Here is a 23,465-nt window from a genome sequence, read left to right as displayed (position 1 = left end):
TTTATTTGTACCATTATTTAATAGGAAGGACTAATACTGGCAGAAACTTCAACTGTTCCTGTTAGAGAGTGAGTTAAAAACCTACTAAGGCACTGTTAGAGGTTGATCTGTTGGAAGATACTGCATCTGAATGAGATTTCCCTTGGAATGTTAACCTTCCAGTCAGTCTACCCTTTATTTTGGTCAAACCTAGAAAATAGACGAGAATGTGTACATCATGGGGTTTTTGGCAGATCTTAAGCCATCAGGGTGTATGTCCTGGCAAAATGAAGTGGCTGAAGTTTTCAGACTGGTCTAGAAGTAGTAATAACAATAGAGTAGCCTTAGATATTTTATTAAAAATTACCAGTGGATTTATTCCTAAAAACACTGAAAGTCAGTGGTTTCCTGCTGTGGACTACCAGAACATTAAGTGGACTGCTGCTGGTCCATGGAACCTTATTCAACAGTAAAATCAGTCATACTGGTTAAATGTTTAACATGGCTGTGTAATGATGCGTGATGAATTCTGATGGTTGATAAAAGTTGTTCTCAGAATTCTGGGAATTGCTGGATGTAGTTGCTTAAAAGTATTTCAGATGTGTTTGACAACTCCAAGCTATCAGTTTTGTTGTCTGTGGGGAAAACAGTCATATAGCCATGGATCAATAGCCTTTTGTTTCTTGCTGCCATGCCTAAGATGCCTAGCAGGTTAAGTTTGCCAACTTTTTTGTTACCAAATGGAGAATTTATCCATGTATTAGTTTATTATGTATTACAAAAGGAGTGGAGATAGGTGATCTGTGCATGCACACAACGGTGATGTAACGGAGACTTTCTCGTTCCACATAGGATGCCTGGACACAGAAGCAGCTGATATTTATTTGCTCATTGATGGTTCATCAAGTCTTGACTACTGGGATTTTGTGGGTGTGAAGAATTTTTTGAAGGAAATTATTAGGTTGTTTGACATAGGAATGAATAAAGTTCAACTTGGACTCGTGCAGTTCTCACATTTCAATTAACTGGAGTTTGAACTTAATAAGCGATTTGATAAAAGGGATTGAAAATATTCGGCAAATAGGTGGAAATACCAGTATAGGGGGAGCTCTAGCTTACATGAAGCCATTGTTTGAAAAGTCCAGGAGGCAGCGAGGAATTACAGTGCCTTGCCATCTAGTTGTTCTCACAGATGGAGAGTCACAGGACAGCGTGAAGGAACCAGCCATGAAACTCAGGGAAGACCAGATTAACATTTATGCCATTGGTGTGAGGGAAGGTAATATAACGCAGCTTTATGAGATTGCAGGAGTGAAAAACAGAGTGTACTTTGTACATGATTTTGACTTGCTGAAAGACATTAAAAATGAAGTTGTCTGAGAGATCTGTACCGTAGAAGGTAAGACCGTGCTTTCACTTTGTCCTGACAACACAGAAAATAAGCAGATTCCTTTTGATTTGATAGAGAAATTATTTCATGAATAATGTAAGATACCTTTTTTCTAGCTTGAACAATTTCACTGTCAGTCAGTTGAAGTTTTCAGAGGGTGATGGTGATTTTTGTGTAGCTTAAATGTTGGCCAATATCATGAAAACGTCTTATTTCCAGAACACACCAGGCATCTCTTGCCTGTATATTACAGACTTTATTCTCTGGTTGCCCAGAGAAGTTGTGGATGCCCCATCTTTGGAAGTGTTCAGGGTCAGGCTGGATGGGGCTTTGAGCAACCTGGTCTAGTGGAAGGTGTCCCTGCCCATGGCAGGGGGTTGGACTAGATGATCTTTAAAGGTCCCTTCCAACCCAAACAATTCTATGATTCCATGATTCTATGAAATTGAGCTACCAATGTCAAAGGCACCCAAAATCACATATCACTGTAGAACAGCTAGGTCTGTGAATGTATCTAATTTTGAACATATCTTTCTTAAAGCTAGCTATTGAGCCTGCTGTTTTTCTTATCTCAAACAAGCCAGTCTCTTTTATCAGGTGTAGATAGGCACAGCATACCCCTCAAATAGGATTCTAGAATTGAGATCTGCGGAAGTCAAAATAGGACAGTTTTACAATTTAAAGTAGTGATGTAGAAATAAGTGTTCTCTAAATGGTAGCGTTTTGGCCAGCATTCACCAGGAAACAAGCAAAACTTGTGTTGCACTAATACCTCCATCCCTGGTTTATTTCTTACAACCCTATAAAACATTAATGAAAAAATGTGCTTGAATGTGACCTACCAGCATGCAGGCTGTCCATTTGTACCTATCTACCATTTGGCTCGCCTCTTTGTGTAAAACAAGTTGCTGTTTCCTACCTTAGTGAAACGAAGAGAAAAGTTTCAGGTTTCTCAGGGTCCAAAACTTGATCAGCAATAGGCTTTAGATTTTTATTTTAGAAATTCCTTGCTGATCTTAAGATGCTGCTTCAGTTGCTTGGCTGTGATTTAATGCTGACTGATCGAATTGCAACTGATGAAGTTAATAATGCCCTTGTTCAGATCTGAGGGGGTAAAGTATTTTAGTCACAGTCATAACTTAACAATGAACTACTAAAATCTAGAGTTTGAAAAGCCTTATGCTGAATATTTTTCTTTCTTTTCTGTCTCTGAGGTTATTCTGTCTAACCTGTTTGTTTTTTCTCAAAAAAATGTAGAAAAATCTAAGCTTAAAAATATTTTTTTCCTTGACAGTCTGCAAAGAAGTGAAAACTGACGTCATTTCTAGTGGACAGTGCAAGTATTGGAAATGAGAATTTTCTGAAAATTAAAAACTTCATGAGAGAGCTGGTGAACAGAACAGATGTTGGTGCAGACAGAGTGCAGATTTGTGTTGTCCAATTCAGTCACAAACCAAAGGAAGAGTTCAAGCTCAACACCTACTCCACCAAAAGAGATATCCTCAGTGCTATTGATAGGGTATCTCCCCTTCAATCCACCACACTGACAGAAGAAGCACTGCAGTTCATGCTTAAATACTTTCAAGCCAGTAGTGGTTCATGTCATGGAGTTTAAAAAGTTCTCATCCTGATCACAGATGGGGAATTGCAAGGTGAAGTTAAAGCCTCTGCCACAGTGCTCCTAGATAAAGGCATTATCATCTACTTTGCTGGAGTTTTTAATGCAAACAAAACTCAGCTTGAAGAGATTAGTGGGAAGCATGAAATGGTATTCTATGTTGAAAATTTTGATATTCTAAGCCAAATAAAAAGCAACCTCGTTTTTGACATTTGCAGTAGTCCTCCTGATGATAGTAAGTATGGTAATTGTCATCTCATTATGCACGGCTTTCAGCTGCTATTTCTGTGGACTCCACACAGGGGCAAGAGAGGGAGCTTCTGATGACTCAGTCTTGTTTTTTTCTGAGTAGCAGTGTTGGAAGGGCCCACACTGTCACTGAATGCAGTTCTCTGGGGCCAGAGGCAACTAGGATGCAATCAGTGTCTTTGGCAAGAGTACATTTGTAATCCCACTTGAAATTTCTTATTCTTCTGTGTTCCCAGATGTTGCCCTTTCTGGACAAAACGAATTAAGAATTCAAGCCATTCTCTTCTTTAATTTTTTTTTTCCCCCCTATGCGGATTAAATGAATGGAGTCATATTAAACCACACTGGCAGGCAAGCTTGCATACAATATTTATAATCTTTACAGACCTGGCCAACTATGTGAACTGGATTGTTTTTTTCTTGGGATGATACCTTTAGCTGAGAGTGTAAATGGGGAAAGTGGTCAGGCTGCAAAAAGAAGCAGATGGGGTGTCCTGCTGCTGTGGCTCTCATGGATGTCAGCCATGCTTGCAAACATGAGACAGGATTTTAAAAAACACTTGAGTAGCAGCTATGCATTGTCTGACTCAGTTGCACTAAGGCATACTGTATTGCTGTGACAGTGCAAAAGACTTTAAAGCGTGTGTACTTTTTGATCTCTGTCTGCTGTATAAAGGTAGAACATAGAGTAGCTTGCTAAAACTTGGATTCAAAGTCGCTGCTTCAGTCATGGAAATTGCACTCATTTAAAAGAAGTGGGGTTATCTGTTGAGTTCAGTACTGAAGTCTACCCAGCATCCAGTTTCTGAGCTTTCAGAACTCCCTTTCTTCACCTAGGGGTAGGGGGGCGGAGAGGAGAGTGGGGAGAAGAGCAAAGCATGCAAGGGTGATTTATTCAGAGTCCTAAGAGGTCCAGTCAGTGTTTAGACATGTGGCTATGTCTTTGCGCTACTGTAATACAGAACTTGTAACTAAGGAGAGTTTTTGAGTACTACTACAATTAGCCAAGATGCTAAGCATCATTTTTTCTTCTCAGCAGTTTTGGAAAAGGCATCAGTAGCTTATGTAGTGAGAAAGATCAGGTGTAAACAGGGAAGCTTGAAATATAATGAGTTACAAGCTATCATCTGTGCTGCTCTGTATGTCTGTAACTGGGACAACACTGCCCTTTGGGGGGACCAGACCGTTCTCCCACCAGGGAGTAAGCTGGAGGGTGTTAGCCCAGCTCTTCAAAGCAATAATTTACAACACTGAGACAGTAGGAGGCAAACCCACTGCTATGTTTAATTCAGATATGAAATAAACATTTGGATTTTTTCTGCTAGATGTTAAGTATGAACTGACAAAATGTGCTGTATGCAAGAGAGGGGAAAGTTTCAATTAATATTCAAATCCTGTGGAAGGATAGCTTTAGATATTGTAAGCTAATAGAAATATTTCCACAGTATCAACTGAAATATGACAGTTTCTGTTGGCTCTATAAGCTGTGTACTGTGGTGTCCAGAGCAAAAGGACAGCATTTTTGATAACTAAGAAAACATTCAGTTTAGTCTAACTCTGCTCTGGTTACTGGAATCATGAAGTTCACACTGAACAGTCTCAGAAGAAGCAACAAGAATCTGTCACATGTGCAACTTATTGATAGCAACAAGACAGTTATCTGTGCATACACCATTCAGTTAGCAAAGTTATACAGACATTGCATAGAACTGAGAAATGGACTTGAGTTATAATAATCAGTAAGATTCTGCATAATTTTACACATGAAATCTTCACTTTTCTCTGTTTGTTTTTACAGAATGCAGAAGAGTGGAACGTTTAGACATTGTGTTTGTTATGGACAGCTCTGGAAGCATAAGCTCCTCACAGTACCAGGCCATGAAAGACTTCATGATTGTCCTGGTGAAGCAATCTGGTTGGCCCAGATGGAGTTCAGTTTGGAGCACTGAAATATTCTAATAAACCAGTAGTGCTCTTCTACCTCAATAAGTATACTACAAAACTGGAGATTACTGAGGCAGTCCAGAGAGATGACCCTCTAGGACAAACAACTTACATGGCAAAGGCACTGGTCCATTCAGAAACGTTCTTCACTGAAGAACATGGCAGCTGCATGAGCAAAGAAGTTCCCCAGGTGCTGATAGTGATAACTGATGGGGAATCCCATGATAAAGCCATGCTGGATGATGTGGCCCAGAGATTAAGGAGCAAAGGAATTACCACCTACGCAGTTGGAGTAGAAGGAGCAAATCGAAATGAGCTTCTGACAAGGGCTGGATCAGAGGACAAATGTTTCTGTGTGGATACCTTTGAAGGACTTGAGAACTTAACTGCAAATATAACAAATAATATATGTGATATTTCAGTACCAGGTAAGTGTAGACTCACTATTGGCTGTTGTGCTCAACTTCCTCTTCCCCTACAACTGTGTTTGAAGGAAAATCTTGCAAAGGCATCTGTCAGATCAATACAGATAATGTAATCTGTTCTGATTAATGTCATTTAAATAGCAGTCATCTCTGTTTCCTGCTTGTTCGGTTCAGCTCTCGTAGTGGCTACTCTTTCCTACCTTCTCCTTCTGCCATCTTTCTGAATGGAAGTAGCTATGGCTGCTGTGCTTTATTTGGAAGTTGGTCCTTTTGGACGATGGTAAGCATGCTGAGAGCAATTTGGTTCTCAGACAGGGGAGACACCTCGTCTATGAATCCTGAAGAGTCTCAATTTTGTATATACACATAGGATGGGATTTAGCCTACTTAGCTTTAGCTGTCTACAGCTGTCATGTGTAGTCACTGTAGTTTCCCTTTCTCAGAAGCATGGAGAGAAATAGGCATTTTTGATGTGTGTGTCACCTGACCTCTTTAGGCATTTGCATGAGGCTGAGATGAAATGTGCCCTTGCCCTGTGGACATTTGGTTACGCTAATGTAACTTTGTTTGCTCAGTAGGTAAGAGGGAAATGTACCTATGGTTACTCTGCAATATATGTGCTTACAGGAGTATGTTTTGTGTTCTGGGACTAGATGTCTGAATTTCCGTGTACATTACATTTTATATCCTTAACTTTCTTTTTGTAGATCTATTTGTTGGGGTTTTTTTTGTCATTATGACAAGTAGGATGTGGGAGGTAGAGGCAGGATTACTAATGATAGACATAGAATTGTGTACTTTATTAATAATATATTTTCCTTTATCTTCTGCAGACTGTCCAAAGAAAGCAGATGTTATTTTCCTAATGGACGGTTCCAGAAACATAGATAAAGAAAACTTCAGGATAATGATGGACTTTGTGACAAGTATGATCAATCCAGCTGTTAGTGTTCAAAATACCAAAATTGGCTTTGCATTGTACGGTGGTGTCTATAAAGAAGAGTTCAACCTAGGCATTTTTCCAAACATCAGAACAAGAATTTAAAATTCAAAGCATCAAACAAATGAAAGGACACCAAAGTAATATTGAAAATGCATGTGGGAAAGTGAAACTCAACTTCCAACCAGAAAAGGGTAGCAGAATACATGAAAATATCCAACAGATTTTACTGGTAATCATTGCTGGATGAACAACCAGTAAAGCTGCAAGAGCAGCAGAAAGCCTGAGGAAGAAAAGTGTTGATATATATGCCATAGGCATGGGAAACGTTGATCAGTCCCAGCTAACACAGATAACTGGATCATCAGGTAGGAAATATGCCATTGATGATTTTTCTAACTTGAAGACCATAAAAAAAAGACTAGTTAATGTTATTTGTGAGGATAATAATAGAAAAGGTAAACATCCCTGAATCAAACTGTTCTAAGATCTCCGTGTGCTGCTTTAAGTATGCTTCCCAGTTAGAGTGGTTCTTTAGAATACATTTGGCTGATCTTCTGCAACATTCTGAAAACAGAATAGAAAAATTCTTCTGACTCACATGAAGATAATGATCTCTGTGGAATAAGTTAGGTACATCCAGTCTCTCTAAAATTGCTGAAAGAAATGACCTGATGACTCTTTGCTCCCTCCATAGAATAAAGGATATGAGCTGACAAACAAATAGCCACCCATGTCAGTTTGCATTGTGTTAGCTTCTTCCTTGCTGCCCATGCAAATACTCTCCTTCCCTGGTACGTAAGGTAGTTCCCATTTTTTCCCCTTCAGGAAGGATAAGAAGACACACATGAACAGTTACTGTGAATTTAGTAAGTTTTCTGCAAGCTCATAGCCTACTGTACTCATTAACTTATCCATGTATTTACGTTCTCACTTCTGCAAATTTGAACTGATTGATTAAGATCACACAACCCAGGCTTGAAGATTTTAGTTTTAATTGTTTAAACTTCTATCTGAGCTTTAGAGTGTATAATTTTCATCCGCTTCCTTAAAGTACAGCTTTAGCACTTTCAAATAGGTTTTGTTTCTGGGTTAACAACAACTGTGATGCCATATCATCCAAACACTAGTTTGAGAAAGTTAGAAGCAGTTACAACTATTGCAAAGCAGAAATAAAGTACTACTAGCAATAGGTGTAATTCTTAAAAACATGTATTTTCTCTTCTTCTGAGTTGCAGACAGAAATAATAAGAGAAAGACATTAATCTCATAGAATACCCATGCAGTGGCTCAGTCATATTACAGATTAGAGTGACGTTACATCTAATTAAACAAGGGACATGGTGGCAGTACTTCTCATTTTGTGGTATGTGTGGCCATTTTGCTTCTGATTTTCCCGTTACCTCACATGCAGTGAGAAATTATGCTAAAATGCATACTGAGAGTTGGGGGCCCCTGCTCTGTCTGCTAACTGTGCAGAGCTGTGCATGCCACAATGAATGTGCAAGCACAGGTAAAAAGCATGATGAGGAGCAAAGAAGGGAAGTGATTTAGTATTAACCCAAATCTTAAACATTAGGCATAGCATTGCTTTTAAAGTACTGAGAATACTACAGCAGTTATGTGTTAACTCTCCAGTACAACATGTTAAAAACAAACAGCCCTCTGATCTTCTAAATGATACCTGCTCAATTGCCTGTAGCTGGGGAATAAGGGGAAGGAAGGGACAAAAACTGCTAAACCGAGAAGTACCTCCAGTGAAATAATTCCTGAAACTGATGCTGATGTTGCTATTAAGAAGGATGGGCTCTCAGATTTGTTATATAAGGATAATCACAGAAGACATTTTCAGTTAAAGGCATTTAGGGATTTTTTGACAGCTTTATCCAATATGCTTTTCATTTCCACAATTTTTCTCTAGAAATTAAAAATGCGTCTGAGTGGGTTTAAGATTAACATGTCTCTAAATGAATTGGAGACCTAAAGATTCATTTTAGGTAATCTACCTGAGGCTTGGAGATGACAGACTCCAGAGGCTCCTGCCTACTTAGCTGATGTGCATTGGTCTGGCATCATTGTGTTTTTTCTCTTCTGTTTTTCTTTACCTGAAACGAAAATTGTTTGATGCATTTATTTATGATTTTCCCTACAGTAGCTTGTTTTGTGGATGTCACTGTGGGATTTGGCATCTCATCACAGAGGGAAGGCCGCCACTTATTTCATGGACAGACTAAACTGGAAAAGCATTTCCCTGAGATTTTGCAAGCCCTCCTGTCTCTAAGGGACGTGAGCTGCAATGCTGAGTCCAAGGCACAGAGCAGCGTGGCTGTTCAAGTGAAGAATACTGTTATTCCAATATCCGCAAAGTTCTACGTCGACAGTGAATTTCTCCTGCGTGACCTGTCAGATGCTGTGATCAAAAGACCATTCCAACTTAATGTTGAACTCTTGCAGTCACTCTGGAAAACGTTTCAGAACGAGACCCGACAAAAGGTAATGTGATGACTTAGGCAAAATCCTTTCGTCAAAATTGTGTAAGAAAGATTGAAATACAGTTGTTCTTTGCTTCTGTGTGATTTAAATTCTCTCTTTTATGTCTTTGTAGATATTACATGTGTTTTCAGATGGTGTGGATGATGACTTAGAAGCACTCGAACAAAAATCTGAAGAACTTAAAAACAAAGGTATCTTTTTTAGAAAAGTCACAATGTTTCATTTCTCAGGTCACCTAGCAATGGGGTGAGAAGAGGTATTTAATATTTTTCTGCAGAAAGAGCAGAGGGAGATTAGCAGCAAATACAAGGAGTTATAGTCTCAGATGCCCAGTCAATATAAATCAGAATAGCTCTATTGAAGTGAGATTGACACTGCCAGGTAAGACTGTCCTCCTAGTTTGGCCCATATCTTTGTCTGTGGCCAGTAGTGGATGTTTTGGAAAACATCTAGTAACAGGACTAAGTAAACAGTAATGCTTCTTTGGGATGACTTCCCCATTTAGAGATTTTAGGATCTGAAACAATCTGTCTTACAATGTTTAACTAACTTTCCCACAGCCACAGATATCCGTGCCCTTCTGATGCGTGCAGGAGACTGTCATGCAAGAAACAGTGAAACACAGAACTGGAGATGGAAAGGGTAGATTTGCTACAGGGAGATGCAAGGGGCTTCTCAATTGGTACCAGTCCGTTTGGTATGTGCTTGTCCCTCATCCCATACAGACATCTGCAGTCTTCTCTTTTCCCAACAACAATCTTGCAAAGAATTACCTGTTCTGAACAGCAGGCAAGTGGCAAGAAGAGCTGTGGTGGAGTACAAGGGTGACAAGTGCAGGCAGTAAAATGGAGCATAACAGTCCTTTTAGCAATGATGCTATTAACTGCAGAGCAGTAACAATGGGGAGAACATGAGGCTTCTTTTGACGCTATGGCAGCCGCACGGGAAAGATGAGGAGATACATAGATATGCCTAACAGCTCGCTCAGCTGTACCAAAGAATGTATTCCTTGGGGTGTTGTGTATTGTTGGTCAGTTGTCCTATGTCAATCAGCAAATTAGGTGTAGAAGTGTGATTTGGGATTGAGTTTTAAAATACATTTTAAAATAAATTTGGTCTTAGGTTTGGGTGAGTTTTGTTTGTTTCTGTTGATCTTAATTTCATTTGCTGGGGCTGTGCACCATCATTCAGCTAGAGACTGCTCTCATCTCTGTTCGAGTGAGTCAGGAGTCTGTCTGCTAGATTCAGAGAACTTAAATCAGAGTAAATTCAGTTTTTTTGGATTTGAATCTGCTGATATTGCTAGCTGTGTTGTACAACTGTATAAAAGGGACCCAGGACCAAGCCAGAAACCTGGAAAAGTACTGCTTGTTGCTGTTGCTGTGACCAGCATATTCTCTGTGCATTTGGCTCCTTCCCTAAGTCTCACTCTGGAATCCTGATGTAACTGCATTTTCAACTCAATTGTTGCCTCACTGTGCTTTTTTCCCTTACAAAAGGAAACAGACTTTTCCCTGTTATTTCTCTGAACGGTCTGAGTTCAAGGGCAGTACTTCAGGACATTACTGCATCGGATATCTCTTTGCCTCTTGCTTTGCAACCTGAGGAAGTGTCTTGTGGCCACAGGCTTACTCTAATTTCACACTGATGTCATTCTAGATCAATGTAAAGACATGCATTCTTACAGCAAAACTGGGTTGGAGAAACAGAGAATTCAGATGTGTAATTTCTCTGATGTCTACCTCAGCTTTAGATCTGCTATTGTAGCAGATGGAATGATGACTTGGAGTCACCAATATTTATTATTATTTTAATGTAAAAAGAAGTGCAACCTAAAGCTTCTGTTTTTCCTAAGAGCTAAATGATTAAGTGAATATTTGTGTTGACACCCAAATCAACCATATGGTCTTGAATCATTAATCATTATTCAAATAGGAAGATTTTTATGTTGAGCCTTTTATTGGCTCTTTGTTGTCACTAGCACCTCATTTGAATCACTTACAGAATTGTGTACCATTAGAAGTGTGGCTTTTACAGCTGGCATTTCTAATAGATATCATTCACCTTCTTCATGATGCATGTATATATAAGGTACAGAAACTGGTTTTTAGTGGAACTGATATTTACATTCATATTTGTTATAATTAGGTTTGGATGGTCTTAGAACTGTTGTTCTGGAAGGAACCTCCAATTTTCAAAACCTCCGATCCATTGAGTTTGGAAAAGGATTTGAATATGGATCTCACTTAGATATTGGCATGACAGATATCGCTAGCAGGCTATCTAAGTTCTTGGTAAGTTATTTGATAAAGAACCAATGTACACAGTAAGATCTTGGGTAAAAGAACTGCCCAGTCAGACCATAAGTATGAAGTTTGGTAAATATGACTAACAAAGGAGTCATGCTATTAATAGAGCATGAAGTCCAGTTGTATTCTTATGGTGAGTGCTTCCAGTAAGAGCAGGAGCAGAGCCATGAAGAAATTTTTGGAAAACACATTTTCATCTGCAGTAATTTCTTCTTTTTAAGAACAATATTGCTGAGAGGACCTGCTGCTGTTTGTCCTGCAAATGTACTGGGGAAGCAGGTGAAATTGGAGATGGAGGAAAACAAGGGAAAAGGTAAGAATACATCCTAGCTTTGTATTGCTAAATTTGAATTGTAAATAATGATGGGCTGCATGTGGAAAAAAATCACACCTTGGGGTCCCCACCTGCAGGTGCCACAGCTAGTGATGAGCGCGATGCACAAAAATGGTTCTGCAAGTGAATGCAATGCTGCTGGTGAGTGTCATCAGTATTCAGTGATGTCTTTTACCTCTGGGAAGGCCTTTTGTCCAGCCTGATGCTATTACCTTGCAGATCAGCAAGAAGAGCTGTGGATAATTAAAGCAGGTTTTTCTTTTCTGAGCTTCTCTTAAGCTGCAAATAGATTTCCAATAGTCCCTTGCAGCTGGACTGCATGATTTAGGTGAGAACTCAACTGTCTTTTTGAGGCTGCTGGTCACTGAGATATATGATAATGATAAATGCAAAGGAAAAATCTTGTCTTAAACCAAAACATCTAGCTCCTTTACTTGTGTTGGTAATTTTAAATCTAAGCCAGTTGATTCTGTCACTGTTAGCTGTCTGCTATTGACTGCTTTGGAAAAAGGCAAGAGGATGAAGATGTTTATCTACCTATGTTTTATGGCATGATTTTGGTATATCTTCCAAAATCACAGCATACCCTCTGTCTAACAATGCAGGAGGAGGAATCAGTCGTCAGTTATGAGTGGTATGGAGGTTGGGGACCATTGTATAATTGATGAGCTCATCTAAAGATTCTAATACTGGTTTTGCTTAGCAACCTGCCTGCTTTTCCCTAGAACGTGTGTCTTTCAGAGATCTCTATTCAGAGCCATCAGGAAGTTCCTAATGACTGCTTGTGTTCCTAATGACTGCATTTTTTAACAGTCTTGGAACAAATTAGGGTAGCTATCTGTTGTTTCTGCAGGAGTTCCAGAAAAACAAAATCTCATGAGGACATTGCATTTAATTTTAATAGTAAAGATTTCCATTAAAGTCAATGGAAAGATGCCAATGAAGTGCTACAGGCTAGAGGTTAAAAGTTAACCCATACAAACAAGCAAAAAATACTTTAAACGAAATTATTTGTCTTTTGATTTTTTTTTTTTTTTTACTAACTAAATGTCCAGTTAAGGAATGCAACAGAGCCCTCCTCAACCTCAGATGTCTGTGACTTTTCTTGTGTTCTTTTCCTTTGATGTAGTTAAGAAATAGTGGAAAATTCTGTACTGTAGTTCAGTAGTGTAACATTTAATTCTATTCAATTTTAAGTAACTTATTTTGACAGCTTCCATAATAATTGAGAGTTCTGTCAAATGTGTGCATTAATTCTAAATGAAAACGTGCTCTATCATGTAGGTATTTGAAGAGTATATTTTTTCAAACCATCAGGAGTGCAAATACGGTAGAAAAATGTCCCCTGTATAAATGAAACATTACTTTATATACAGTCCCAATGTCCCTGTGGACAAACATGCTGCTTGTCACTCAATAATGGGTGTTACTTCTCACCTGTATGTTTCAGCAGCCATCAGCACTGCTGCTGGAGGCTTCAGATTTTCTGCCTCCAACAGCTGACAAAATGGGCGGCTCAGGCTTATATAGTGTTAGTTCATGTATATTTTTTGAGCAGCCATAGCTTTATTTTGTCCTCTAGCTCTTCTCTGCTTTTCCAGAGTTAAAGAATTCCCTTGAGTCTTTTCATGCTTATCATCTTGTCGCCTGCACAGCATCTCTTCCACCCTTGGTTCTTCTTTCATTATAAACATTAAGCAAAGTCCAAGATAGGTTTGCGGGTGCACTCGCAGGACAGCTATGCCCTGCTGCTATTTCTAATGCTCTGCCAGGCCAGATGGTGAGTTCCTGCCTTGCCAGGGCAAACCAGAGCCTCTGTCACCTGCCAGCATGGCATCTGTGATCTGGTATTTTTGCTTAATGCTGTGAGTTTTTGCAGAAAACTGAGTGACCTTAGAAGAAAGTGCTCCTTTGGAGCCTCAGTTCACAACCAGAACAAACTTTGCTGCTCCAAAAGACAAAGTAAAAAGCAACCCCTTGCAGGGTAGCACTTTGCAGTGCTGATGACTAAGTGGGGCAAAATTTGGGGGATCAGACACTCTCTCTTTTTAGCCTTCTCTCTCTCAGGAGAGAGTATATATGAAGGCTTTTCACTTTCCAAAAAGCTCTCACAAAATGATGTGCCAGGGTCAGCGCTTCCCCCGCCTGGCAGCATAATCTAGGCACACAGAAGAAAACAGCTACTCACACGAAGCCCTATCTCAGAATTTAGTATAATGGCAGTTGTGGCAGGCTAGATTTTCACTCTCCAAACATTAGCCTGTTGCAGAAGAGGCCTCTGAATTCAGGTAGGAGCTTCTTTGTGGCCTATGAATCTTTTTTTGCACAGAGGAAGGGGAATCAGAGATTGAAAGAATGTTCTCTCTTATCCTGTGTGTTATACAACAGGGGTCATTTAATACTGAAACATTAGGAGCGCTCATTAAGCCTGTGCTGAGACTCAAAGCCTAGGACAGCTTTCTGGTGCAGCTTTCATCTGTGTGGAGTCATAGGACAATGGAAGTGCCCACCTTGGATTCAGAATGGTTTGTTTTGCTGATTATGTCTCTCCTAAAACAGTTCTCATAAATCATAGACATTTTAAGATACTATCCCCACAACTTATTTGTTTACTAGTATCCCTCTTTCCTCCTGGGCTCCAAACCAGGGTGAACAGTGCACCCTCAACTCTTATATAAAGATATGTCACATGAACTCCTTCAAAAATAATTGGACTAGAATAAAAAATAATATGAAAGAACAATGTTAAATCAGAAACATTAAGAAATTTTGTAAGTTTTGTGGTTATAAGGAATATAGTCTGAAAAGAGTTCGACTTCTAAAAATCTGCCTGGACTACACAAGGAAGGACTTGTCCTGCTTTCGGCTGGGATAGAGTTAATTTTCTTCTTAGTAGCTGGTACAGTGCTGTGTTTTGGATTTAGTGTGAGAATAATGTTGAGAACACTCTGATGTTTTAGTTGTTGCAAGTAGCGCTTATCCTAAGTTAAGGATTTTTCAGTTTCCCATGCTCTGCCAGCAAGCAGGTGTACAAGAAGCTGGGAGGGAGCATAGCCAGGGCAGCTGACCCCAACTAGCCAAAGGGCTATTCCATACCATGGAACATCATGCCCAGTCTAGAAAGAGGGGGAGTTGGCCAGGAGGCGCGGATTGCTGCTGGGGCATCGCTCAGCGGCTGGTGAGCAATTGCATTGTGCATCACTTGTCTTTTCTTGGGTGTTATTTCATTTTTTTGCGTTATATTCCTTTTCATTACAATTATTGTTATTATTATTCTTCTTCCTAGTTAGTAGTTTATTTTCTTTTATTTTAGTGATTAAACTGTTCTTATCTCAACCCACAAGTTTTACTTTTTTTTTCCCTCCTCCTCCCCACCCCACTGGGAGGGGGGGGTGAAGTGGCTGCGTGGTGCTTAGTTGCTGGCTGGGGTTAAACCACGACAGGACTCTACGTAGAAGCTCTAAAATCTCTGCCATATCTGTTCAGAAGTATTTCTTGGCTAACATCTAGTTGGGGCTTATTTTTTAAAGTACACTCCTTTCTTACAAGGACAGATACCAGACTCTCTTGGGTCAAATCCTTAGTTTGGCATATGTCAAAAGTAATGGCTTGGAGAAGGCATGTTTTGTCTTGTGGGTGGCAATTGCTCTTTGGTCTTCCTCAACATACTTTCTTGCTCATCCAGACTGACAAATGTGGAGCCATTAAAGCAATCGGTCTCATGCCAGTGTGGAGAAGCTCCAATCATACAATCATAGAATGGTTTGGGTTAGAAGGGACCTTTGAAGATCATCTAGTCCAACCCCCTCACCAGCAAAGACAGAAGAGCAATTAATTGACTGCTATTGATACAGAAGGCATTCAAGAAGAAAATATTTGAAGCAGAAGAAGCCGGTGACACTTGTTTAGTACCCAAACCAATGAAACATTCTTCATAAAAATGCAAAATAAGCATTTATGTATGACAGATTATGAATCTTGTACAAGATTTTTTTTTTGTATCAGCTTTTAAAGATTCAGTAATTAAGGTATATCTCACTGTTGTCTTGAAATGTTTAATTAGTTGCTGGAGACACTTTAAAACTTTGAAAGAGCTTTTCCTGGGGCCTACAGTGAAAGAAAATTGTTCACCCTGGAGCATCTAATAAAAACACTGGGCCACCTTCAAATCTAAATGTGGGACAAATAATGCATTAGTGATGACTTAAACTGTTAGTAACATCAGGGGAAACATTAGGAGAAAAACAGTCAGGAAAGAAGTTGTTTGTTATTCGAGTTTTCAGCAGTGTTTGAAGCCCAGAGTAAGCAGAGGGACAGAATATGCAAAGAACAATATATTGGCCCATTTAGTTTTTCCAGAATTCCCCAATAGTTTCTGAAGGTCAACAAAGTATTATAGCATTATCTCTCATCTTTTAACTTCAGGGACCCAATGGTGTTAAAGGCAACCTGGGATATCTTGGAGATGAAGGAGAACCAGTAAGTTATAACACTTTAAAAACCTGTGTTTGTGAAAACTAAAACTTTTGAGCAGGGAAAAAAAAAAGAGCATTTAAACTAGCTGGATAGTGAACTTACAAAGCTCTATTACCTTTCAAGGTGAGAACTCCCTCACGTCACTTGAATAAAACAGAGACAAGATCGTAAAATTTTCAGTAACATTTTTTGGGATATAATGGACATACATTACAACAACCTGACTAGCTCATGTATGTGGCTGGGTGGGTGCTTACTTAGCAAAGCTATTTGGGAACTTATTTTTATTCCTGTAGAAGACTTCTGCAAAAAGTGGTTTTTTGTTTTCCTCTTTTTTTTTTTTCCATGTTTTCCTAAGTTGTTATTAAAAAATCAAAAACAGTCTTGTATGGGGAAACTAAAAGTAAACAAATTGAGACAAACCCAGTCATTTTCTGCAGAAGGAACTGTTAATAAGCCAGTTCTGGCCAGTCAAGACCACCTCTTTGATCTAGGCACCCATTTTTAGATATTTTTGGTTGTATCCAAATTAGATGTGTTTTTTGAAGGCCATCCAAACCATATCCTCTTGATTTGACCCAGGTGTAATATTTATTGGTGCTGGTAGGTTGCTGAAACCAAAAACATGAAAGGGAAAGAAACTGGGAAGTGCACTGCAAGGCTATGACCATCTCTCAGATTGATGGATACGTTTGTTTGCTCCCAAAAGAGCAAACAGTTTTCATCTATATAGCTTTTGTTTCAAATTAAAAAAAAAATGGTAAATGAGCAAAGACCCATCAGTGGAAACTAAAAGTAACTACAGTGACAGTAAGGAAGTAGCAGAGCAGTATAATGGATATTAGACAGGAGCACGGCCCAAGCTGTCATCAGGAGGATGCAGTAACTGTTCTGCTGGTGTTGTCAGCCAGTTTGTAATAGTTTGTAGGCATTGCTCTGGAAGACTGCTCACTCAAGAGCAAGTCTTGATATGTCAAGATGCGGTACTCCAAAAACAGGCCTGCAGATATGTAATGGCATCATCACGTTGTATTTGCTTTACTTTCATCATGCTATGCAGGAAGAAATTTTTCAAGGAAAATCTGTCAGCCAGACCCACAAATATTAGCTCTGCTCTGTGAGATTTCTGTAGTTGTATGTAGTTTCAAATTTAAGATGCACTAGTATAGTGATACTTTTTTACAGGAGTCAAATTTGTCAAAATGGTAGCCGGAGACTTGGGATTGTAAGTGTAATGTGAATATTAACAGAACAATGCATATGGCTAAAAAGAAGTCAAAATTATAGCAGAGGAAATTAAAAATATTTTAATATTTGCTAGGATACTGCTGATCTATTTGATATTTCATAGGAGGTCACTGAATTATGAGGATCTTGCAGTTGCACATTTCTCTGTTGTTGCAAGCTCTTTAATCCTCAGTCAACCAGGAACTTTACTGGGGCTACAGTTCTTGAGAAGAAGGCTTTCCAGGACTACAGGCCAGATCTCTCTAACAGGTGAATTAGCTGCCAGCTTGTGTAAACCTCACATAAATTTAAACAATTGGATTCTTCTGGTCTCTCTTGCAGGGCCCAAGAGGACCACCTGGACCACAAGGAAGACAAGGCAACATGGGGTGTCCAGGCAAAAGAGGTTTAAAGGTTAAACAAAAATTCTGAAAATACTGTTTAATTGTGATTTAGAATAATCCTTCAATGTTTTTATTACATGTTTTTCTAACTTTTGCCATCTTTTTTCTTTTCAGAGGTTTCAAGGATTTGTTGGAAAAAAGGTACAGTATGACTCTAGACAGTTTGTGAATGCAGTATTCTTTGGGCTTTGTCCTGCACTAAATAGAGATTTTGAGAGTTTTGCAGAGATGTCAGTGAGTGTGAAGTCAAAGTTAGGTTTTTTTAGGCTGCTTTGCAGATGTCTGCTGCAGTGCCCAGTTTATGGTTGTGCCTAGGGAACACAGGAGAAATGAAACGTCAAGCATTAATTCCTGTGTTTAGTTTTTCCTCTGTTTTTTGTTTGTTTTTGTTTGTTGGTTTGTTTTTGTTTGTTTATTTGGGGTTTGTTGTTGGTTTTTTTCATCTCGGTCTATGTCACTCTTCTTGCTGGAGTTCGTAAATGTGCCTTGGTTGTTTAAGTGAAAAATTCATGCACATTTGTATTATTTCAGGGTGACAATGGGGAAGATGGGAGTGATGGAATTAGAAAAGAAGAGGTACATTATTTTCTTTCTTTTGCCTTCTTGACCTCAAAGTTACTGAGTGATAAAAATGAATTAATATACCATATTTTGTCTTTAAGGGATCTCCTGGGTTTCCTGGAAAGAAAGGAGAAAAGGGTGACATTGGATATCCGGTAACGTTTTGTTATCTTTTATTGGTCGGGGTTTGGATTTAAGAACAATAGTATGGCTATTTCATGAAACTGTCCCTGTGAGAAATGTCTTTAATAAACTCTCAAGCACAAGGAGTAGACCTTGTACCACAAATTATTTGCACATTTTTTGTTTGAATTCCTATCAGGAGAGTTATTGTGGGACTTCGAGCATCTGAAGAGCAAACTACTGATGAATAGCCAGTGGGTATTTTTGTAAATAGGGTATATACCCAGAAAATAGTTGCCTGTAGGATTTTTCTATTTAGAAGAGAATTTGAAGAATAATTAGATCTGTACCTTACAGTCTTCTAGGTGGACATTTTCTCATATTTACTGAGGGATAAAGTAATTTCTGCATATGACTAATTTTTATTTGGCTCCAGATAGATACAAAGCCTCCTACCTCTGTAGTACCCTGGCAGGTTCACATACATGAGACAAGGTGTTTTATTATCTGTGTTTGCCAACATCAGATAACGTGTTTTTCATAAAGCACGGAGCAGCACTGTTGCCTTTCCAGTTAACCTTGCAGTCTGAAACAAGGTGTGACTTAGGACTCCAAATGGCAAAAAGAGATACTGCCTTGTGGCAGCTTCAGTAGGCAGTCAGAGGATTGACCATTTGTCTTTTCACTGATGAGACACCATTTGTAGAAGGGCTAACTGAAGCAAAAAACCCAGCCTGGTAGACACTGGACATTTTGACTTGGTCCATGTGATAAAAACAATCCTCAGTGGGAACCAAGGTGATAATTCAGGTTGTCAGTTACAGTTTAGCCTCCAGAATTCAATGCCTGCTGTTAGGGATGTCAGGCTGATGGGTAGCCACCATGCAGGTCTGTGCATGAACAGTTTGAGCTTGCGGGAGCAGCAACTGGATACCTGTTTCAAGTGTGGAAAACAATACTCTCAAATAGCTGCTTGGTACCTCACTTCCAGAAGAAACTGTCTTACCCTTTCTTGCCCTTATACAGGTGCCCAAGGAGGCATAGGGCTGATTGCTACTCAGAAGACTCTGGTTATTCACAGATAAGGCACCATTGCATTCAAAACATGAAATGTGTGTTAGCGTACGCCTTTCAGTGATGTAGTCTACAAAGTTCTTTGATATTTGGAATAATTTCTGTTTCATTACAATAAGTATTTTGAATTTATTCTTTAGTTAAAAAAAAAAACAAACACAACAAAAAACAAAACATGAAACAAGATGTAGAGCACAATGCCCGTTTCTATATTGCTTCCTGTCCAAGAACCCCCAGGTTTCTCATTTTTTTGGGAGTGGAATTGGGGAAGAAACTGTGAGTGAGACTATTTAAAAATGAAGGTTGAAAGGTTGAAAGGATGGAACTTGGATCTATGTCTTGGCAACTCCTACATGAAAGTAGTGTTTTAGGTTCTTACTGAGATATATTCTGCTTTCAGGGAAGTCCAGGGCCAAGAGGACCCTCTGATGATCATGGCCAGAAGGGCTTTCGAGGAGATCCTGTATGTTTTTTGAAGTGCATCATTATTTTCTAGATGCAGACTGTCTTCTTGTATGTACTCGTAAGACTTTATACATAGTTTCCTGTGCACCAGAGCAAAACCAAGGTGTTCTTCCAGTGTGTTCAGATGATATTGCAATGACTGTAGCATGTCTAATACATGGGCTTTTTATTAACCTTTCATATATGTAAATCTCTCTATTGTTTTGCTAAAGAAGAATATTTTACAGTTTGTAAGTAGTTAGTACTACCAAGTCCTTGATCTGTTCTCTCTAAACAGAACTCCTTCTAATGTTGACAGTAATCATATGCATTGACTAAGGACTGACTTTTTTATTTAACATCACAGATTTTGTAAGAATATAAGCGTTCTTACTGGGAGGTGTTTCTTTTTTTCAGGGTAACCCTGGACTGAACAGTGCAATAGCAGGAGCAAGAGGCTTTGCAGGAGAAGAGGGGGAAAAGGTAATTCTTTAGAAATATGTGGAATTTCTGTAAGGTATCTGCTTACCAGTTATACAGTTCCCTCCTCCTAACTGTGCTATTTTAAATATATCTTTGCCAAGGATATGGGAACTTATCAAACACGATGCTAACAAAGGTCTGAAAGGTCTTCGATCAGAAATACCACTGAAAAGGAATGAATACCACTGTCAGGATCAAACCTGCAAGGCAATTACAGACAGCTGATCTGATTCCAATGTGCAAATCATTTGAATCTTCCAATTTTAAGAGAAGATGTTATGATAGCCACTGAATCGCATGGGCTCTGGAACATGGGAACTCCTCCTTCCCAATCACTGAAGCCCAGTCGAGTGCACACTAAGACCTAGGGGGTCTCTCTGTCCCAGTCCAATGGATGCCACTGCTGCTGCTCCTGTTTGTAGGTTTGGCCAGTAGTGAGGTTCAGCCTGTATTCCGGAGAGATGTATACACACACAGAGGACACCAATGCAGTCAGACACACAGGCTACCACACAGAGCACTGCCTTTAGCAGCATCCACAAATAACACTACCAGAACTCCTGTGAAACATAAGTACATATAGCAAAGTCCTGTTCCTCCTCTCTGGAGGAGGAACATATGTCCTAACTGTTTAGATTCGCAAGCACAACCATATTCACAGATCCCTCGGATATCAGCATAGCTTCTAAATCCATTTAAGATCTGTGCCTGGGCCGTTGGCAAGGGAACTGAATATTCTCCTTCCCTTCTGAAGTCAGTTGCAGGGGAAGCTCAGCTGCCTCCAGGGAAAAGCAGCAGCCCCACTTGCACTTAGAGTGAACTGAAAACAGATTTTGTCAACCGGACGAGAGACCTGAGAAAATGGTCTGGTGTAAATCCCTTGCTGCTTTCAGGGAGAGTTAAAAGACTGGGTGAGCCTTTTTTCCTGTGATACAACAGTACCAATGCTTGCCTCTTGTGCAATGCTTTCCAGCAAGAGTATGCCCTCACAAGCAGTCTGTGTCATTGTCCTCACTGCAACGAAGGAAGAAATTGAGGCACAGAACGAGGAAGTAACTTGCCCAATGTCAAAGAGCAGGCTAGAAGCAGAGCCAGGAATCTGCCAACTCTCTAACCCCCAGCCCTGTGCTCTTAACAAGGGCCTGCAGGAATCTTTCTGAGAAGAGCTGTAACAGTATTTGCCAGTTCTTAGTGCTATCAGCCAGGCCCATTGAGAGATGTGTAACTGGTTGCTTTTGGTGGTCAATGCTATTTACTGAAAGACTTTGACAGAGGATGTTGTTGTGTGGAAGTCCCACAAGACAGTTTTTGACAGTCTTAAAAATTTGGCATGCAAAAATGGACAAAAGAAGAAATGAGAAATTGCAATGATGCTAAGGAAATTAAATTTTCCGTGTAGAGGGTGAGAGAGGACTAAAAGGCTCACGTGGCTCATCAGGAGGTGTAGGTGACCCGGTAAGTTCCTTAACAGAGGAAGCTTGTACACAGTGAAAACGAAAAATAGTTCTTAACTTGCTTGGGCTTGATTTAGTGGGAGAATGCTTTTTCGCCTCTGCCTTGCATGCACTTTTGATAGCAATATTTAATTTGATGAGTAGCAGTACTCTTACTGTTAAATAAAAATACCTTTTCCTAAGCAACATTCAGAATGGCACTGGAGGCCAAAACTGGACTACTGTTTTTATAAGCATTTCTTTTTTTAAAAAAGCATAAATTTTGCATTTGTTTATCTTTCAGCTGAAAAGTTTTAATGAAGTAATCGCAACAAGTTATCCACTTTTAACAGCATTCAGATGATACCTAACTTGGCCTCACAGCCATTTTTTTTTTACCTTGTCCTAGGGAATACCGAGACAAGGGACAATGGGGACCAGAGGTAGGAACTATTCTTTTCTTATTTCTGCCCTTTTCCACGTAGGAGCTTAATCAAGAATTTTGAAAAAGAGAATTCAAAGTAGATATGTTTAAGAAACATTTTTTTTTTAATTGATCAGGAGCCTCATCTGGACTTTCATGTGTATGCTTCATGCTGTTACACTAAAACACCTGCAGGAGTATGTTCCAAGTATTGCATGGATAAAACTGCAAATTTTAAGTATTTATAGCTTGCATGTAAGTATTGTTAGATACATGTAACTTCTTTTCTCATTTGTTTCTATCAATTTTCAGCATTAGGCCCTCGAAAGCAGAAGGCGCTGCTTTTAGTGCTCAGGAAGTCTTTCCCAGTGACTACAGTATTAAATGATTTTTAGTGCCTTGCATATTGTCCACACACAAGATTTTATTTCAAGAACATTATCACTGTGTGGTTTCAGGAGTACTGTCTTTGGATTGTTTTTGCTGTGTTGATTACTAGTTCGTTCTGGGTCTGTAGTGTTTAATATGTTGAAATCAGACTGGTTAGATAGATCCTCTGGAATTTTTCTTGACATCTGTAAATGCAAGGAAATATGTTATCCATAGCAGGAAGATGTAAAGAAAAAAAATAGACCTTTTTAATTGTGGTGGGTTGACCCTGGCTAGATGCCAGGTGCCCACCAAAGCCACTCTATCACTCCCCTCCTCAGCTGGACAGGGGAGAGAAAACATAACGAAAGACTCATGGGTTGAGATAAGGACAGGGAGATTGTTCAACAATTACTGTCACGGGCAAAACAGACTCGACTTAGGGGGGGGAAATTAATTTATTACCAGTCAAATCAGAGTAGGGTAATGAGAAATAAAACCAAATCTTAAAAACACCTTCCCCAACTCCTCCCTTCTTCCCGGGCTTAGCTTTACTCTTGAATTCTGTACCTCCTCCTCCGCAGCGGCGCAGGGGGACAGGGAATGGGGTTGCGGTCAGTTCATCACACATTGTTTCTGCCGCTCCTTCCTCCTCAGGGGGAGGACTCCTCACACTCTTCCCTGCTCCAGCATGGGCTCCTCTCTCCACAGGTCCAGAGGTCCGGCCAGGAACCTGTGCCAGCGCGGGCTTCCCATGGGTCACAGC

At 39.6% G+C, this 23,465-nt stretch overlaps 1 pseudogene; it reads left to right on the top strand.

Moving 5' to 3' along the window:
• The window catches only part of LOC127012682 (collagen alpha-6(VI) chain-like), a 52,342-nt pseudogene that overhangs the window by 5,957 nt on the left and 22,920 nt on the right, over positions 1-23,465 (top strand).

Source organism: Gymnogyps californianus, chromosome 2, assembly GCF_018139145.2.
Source record: "Gymnogyps californianus isolate 813 chromosome 2, ASM1813914v2, whole genome shotgun sequence".
In the NCBI taxonomy this organism is placed as follows: Eukaryota; Metazoa; Chordata; class Aves; order Accipitriformes; family Cathartidae; genus Gymnogyps; species Gymnogyps californianus.
This window is presented reverse-complemented; position numbering and strand designations above follow the sequence as displayed.